This window comes from Equus caballus, chromosome 10 (assembly GCF_041296265.1).
Source record: "Equus caballus isolate H_3958 breed thoroughbred chromosome 10, TB-T2T, whole genome shotgun sequence".
In the NCBI taxonomy this organism is placed as follows: Eukaryota; Metazoa; Chordata; class Mammalia; order Perissodactyla; family Equidae; genus Equus; species Equus caballus.
Genome location: NC_091693.1, coordinates 86585793 through 86591124, shown reverse-complemented (window position 1 = coordinate 86591124; position 5332 = coordinate 86585793).

Below are 5332 nucleotides of genomic sequence, written 5' to 3'. Positions count from 1 at the left end.
TATATTCGTTGTCTAATTCTGCTGTTCTCAAATTGCTCTAGGCTGTGGTGCTCTCTCCCTCTCCCCTTCCCCCTTCCTCACGTTCCTCCCCCACCCCTCAGGCTGGAGCTTGGATCTCTTTGTGTTCTTCTTCAAATGTGATGCCTTCCAAGAATAATTTATTTGCATTATCTCCCTAGGGATCAGCTCTCGTGGTTGTATTTAACTCCATCACCCTGCCTATAAAGAGATCTTGGTAGACACCCTTCCTTAGGTTCAACCTTACTCAGCTTCCTGGGAGCAGTCAATCTCTTTTCCATGACTACATCTTTCTAGTGACTTCCCAGGTGCTGGGACCTTTCTCTCTCTCCCACTTCCACACGATGAATACCTGCCCTTAGAATTCAAGCCTAAGGTGTAAATAACTAAGGCAATTTCCACCCATTCCCGCCCCACTCCCCATGCTGCAGGTGAGGACAGTAGTTATAGTTCGAAAGGAAGGAAAGCCCTTAGCCGCAGAAATGAAGCAGTGGTGGTCACATTTCAGTCACTAGTCGGCAAATAAGAAAAGAATTTGGGCAAACTGAAGAGCCTTTCCTAATACGCTGAAACTACCCCGCACTGTGACTGTCTTTTTCTCACAGAGCCACTGACCTTGCCCTCACCTCCGGAAAGATGATTTTCCTACCAAGAGACAAGAAACAACACTTAATAGCAGACAGAGGAGAGAAAAACAGTGTCTAGAGGTTTCTATGACTTACTCATCTGTCCTAATACAAACATATACCTAGCTTCTACCTGACAATTCTTACACCAGCACTAAATGTACCATCTTCACACTTTATTACTAAACAGAACATAGATTCAGAAGCCAGTTTAGTCATCATGTATATATATATAAATATTATATATTTATCTTGTTATAAATCATAATTATTTAAATAATTCTATTATAAATATATTGATTATGATATATAATATTTATTTATTACATATTATATAAATACATATATTTTAATATCTCAAATCTATTAATGTCCCTACTAACTGAGGACCCAATTACCAGTCCCTTCTCTCCCAAACAGACAGGGACCAAATTTGACATCCTGCTGACTTAAACCCTCCTGAGATTCCTTAGCCTCTTTTAGTGCAGCTTATAGTTTAGACCACACAGGAAATTAGAATCATACATGGCAGACCATATTGACTTGAGCAGTCAATCTTGCAGACTCTTGTGTGCTTCAAAAGCATGGAGATTTTCACTCTCATTCTTCTCTTCCTCCCTTTTCAAATTGGCATTTACCAAAATAAAAGAGGAAATGAAATGATATAAGCCACTTTCATGAAATATTGTTGGTCTGGCTTACATTCCCAGTAATCTATATACATATTCATTTTTATGACTTAAAATATTATGATTATACTTCACATCTTTAAGATAAAATGGATCTTAAAAATAGGAGAAACCAGAGGAAAAGAAGGAAATATTGGGATTCTGGGTCAACCTTCAATTCAAAAGGTTTTTCACTGTATGTGTTCTCAAGGATTGCAAATCAGACACCCAGTCTCACACGGAGCTGTGGGATGTCATTGGGTTGCAGAAAGGGTGAAAATCCTCTCAGGCTCTGCCTTTCTGAGATTTTGTGGGTTTGAACAAGACCCTTACTGCTGTTTGGACTTGGCTTTTGTGGTTAATATATGATAAAGGGGTTATTACACAGTGATCCTTGAGCGTTTGGGTCAGCTGTGGCAATCAATCAAGAGACACTTCTTTTTTGGCAGCACACGCTTCCATAAAAAATGCTCCGGCAGACTCCAGCTAGTTAGTAATGGCAGAGTAACCTCTATGTCAAGTAATATACTTGATCAGTTTTGTATGTGCTATTGACTGACAGAGCTCTGGCGTTCTGGTGAGAGCAACAGGGCTTCAAAGAGCATAGAAACCTCCTTCTTCTCTCCAAAATTAAGTTGCTTAAATTAACACATTACGCCCATGAAAGTTAAAAGAGACACTTCAGGAGCAGGTTCACGTTTTGGGGCCTGTTCTCTTTTAGTTCCTTTCCTTTATCCTATGACAAGTAATCTCCCTGAAACATCTTTTTCATTAAAATAATTGATATTTCTGAATGACTTGGTTCCAATCAACAAAAGTTTCCTGAACTCTTAATGTATAGTTGGTGTGGTACTTGGGGTAGTGGGAAGATAAAGATGAACAAGATACTGTTCATGACCCCATAATATCATACATCTCATTCATACTCAATTATATGGTTGTTTTCTTTTTTTAGGACCAACAAGTTCAAAGGGATGGCCAAAGGAGGGGACACTTGTTGTTTGGTTCTAGGTTTATCTTGATTTGTTTGTATTTCCCACTAATAAGAGACTAGCATACAGTGATTTTGTTTCTCCACCTTGTGAAAAAAATAAGCTATGTATGGAGCAGCTAGACTGCAGCTAAATAATCCTTACACTTGCCTTTCTCAGCCACTTCAAGTGAGGCAATGAAGATCCTAATTTTGACAAGAATAGGAGAATCTATTATGACCTACAGTGGTATGTTTCGCCAATTTTGTCCTTGGAAAAAATGGAGAGAAACAGTTATCTAATTTGACCAAAAATAAATTCTCATGGATTAAGAAAAATTTTTTAAAAGGTAAGATTAACTAAACAACCACCAATGTTGGCTTCCGAATTAACTCCATGATTCTTCTGTTGATAACAGAACCGGTTAAGAAGAGAAAACTCCACTCTTGAGTACGGATCGAGTGCCCACTGAGTTCTCTGTGATGCCCATGCATCCTTCAGGATCCTGAAGGTCTTTGAAGTCCAGTGTGTCTTTTTCACTCACAACATAGCTCAATTTGAACTGGCCACATTCCAAGTATTCACCAGTCACCTATGACTAGGGGCTGTCTTATTGGACAACACAGATCTACGGAATTCTTAACACAGCAAGAGATGCTAAATAAAACTACAGAAGACTATGAGTTTTCATCTTCTGGGTCAAAGAACCAATTGATAATGAGTAATTTTATATCATTTAAATAAGCTTCAAAAAGTAAAACAAAGTCAAAAACCCACTTTTTGAGATAATGGATAAGACAATCTGATTTAAGTCTTGTATTATACTATGTTCTGGTCAAAAACTTCAATTAAACTTTGGCAAGTAATTAAATAACATTCAACAGAATTTTCCCACCAGTTACCTAATAATCTGATATGACTTGTAGAAGTATTTTTCAACTCCAGATAATATTTGCCACTGCACAAAACCCAAAAGTTCCGCCAACTGGTTCTCTGGGTGAAATGTGGTCACTCCTATCAATCCACATGAACATGTCCATAAAGAAAAGAAGGAACTTCAAACCAATGTTTATATGGTGGTGGTCAAGCCAAACTGGTCATCAGCAATAACAGCAGGTCCTGGTGGTGTTTGGCAGGAGGGGAACGTGCAGTGCAATTCACCATGGACTTCCAAAGATCAAAACCAGCCAGATCTATAATCGTGTGTTCAAACATTCTCATTTCGAAAAGAAGAGTTCATTTGTTTCTGAAACAGCTAATTTTGTATTCACATAAATACGTCCTTAACTTCCCTTCTAACACAAGTATGAATTCCTCAGAGACCACAAGAGCCAAGTTTATACTTAACTATAGTGGAAAGGTTTGTCAAAATGATATTTTTCTATTATTGAAATTTTATTTTTGTTTGTTTAAAGACTTTTGTATTTTTAAGAAAAATGTAAAATGATTATCCAGGCAACTCTGTAGTAAATGTGCATCCACCCTTTATGTAGGCTGTTGATAAAGCCTTTTGTATGAAAAATAAAACCTCTTCCAAAAGAATTTTCCATCATAATTTTCATGTTCTAGGATGCTATTTTATCTTGTGCTACATGGTTTTAATGACAAATGCTAAGCGATTATTGAAAGGAAGGCAGTGGACAGAGATGGACATCAGTGAAGAAAGCTGAGAACTGGTTTCAAGGACTGTTCCTGGCCCGCCACTGACTAGCTGCAGGACCAAAATTCATTTCACATCTCTGGGTCTCGATTTCTTCATCTATAAAATTTTGAAATAAGATTTCCTATATTCTGTGAATTACTGGTGAAAATATGGTGAAGTTTTAAAAGACTAATCACTTGTTAAACTGAGCAAAGAAGCTTTGAATTGTCAAAGGGCCTGTGGAAAAAGTAGCCCGTGTCAAGTTCCCTTTCAGTCAGCTTTGTCCATACAGAGGCTAACAACTGCTTGATTCTGTCACTTCCATTAAGTGTCTAGGGATTTCAATTTTGATTTTGTCTCACTTCTTCCAAAACTAACATACAAAAAGGAAGAACACCAAGATTGGTTATTTAAATGTATAAGTTGGCGCTCATTGTCTAGTACGTCCATCCTGTCATCTAACATAGCCATCATAGAAGCCACAGGTGCTGGTAGTGAACGTATATTTTGGCTACGCTCTCTCGGAAGACAAGAGTAAACTGCTGAGTTAAATGGCCTGAAAGAGTTAATACTCCTCCAACAGTTGACTACTGCACTCCCTGCCAAAACATAAAATTACGTGTGTCACATTCTAAGGACTGAAATGACAATCTTTTTATGATTGTGCTTACTTGTGAGTTAAATTTGAGAAAAAGAGTCAAAAATTAATAACTTTTGCTATGTATATTTATGAAGAAATTTCCATTTTGCCATGGCATAAAATTTTAATGTGGATAGTCATTCTGCTTTAATATTCTAAAAACTACTTTCCAAAAATGATAGAAAGATAGATAGATGGATAGATAGATAGAGTGTATGTACACACATATACATATAACATTTTTAACTTCCTTAGAGTTTTGTCTATAGTTTCATAGACATAAGACTTGATGAGAAACTGGCCAAATGACCAGCTTAAAATGGAGTAGAGACACAAATGGAAATCCCTTGCTCCTTCTTCTAGTGAAAGTACTACCTTTAATTATGACTTGTTTACAAACAATGGTTTATGTAAAATTCAATCCTTTGTTTATATATAAAACATCTAGTTTGTTTGGATGACATATGGATCCATTGATTTTCCTTTCCTGTTTCTTCTCATTTGATGATTTTTATATAGTAATTAATATTTTAACTACAGGTTAATGGCACTGACTCTAAAAACAGATTTTTAATTTTTATCTTGGCGTGCCTGGATATATAGCCACATATTTATATGTCTGTCATTCATCAGTTTTCTATTTTTTCTTTTTAATACAAGTTTTAAATTTAAGCTAATGTGTTCTACTTGACAACAAAATCATTTTGCAATATGTACTATATATTTTTGTATATATGTATTTAAACTATTCTTTCCCATCTTTATAA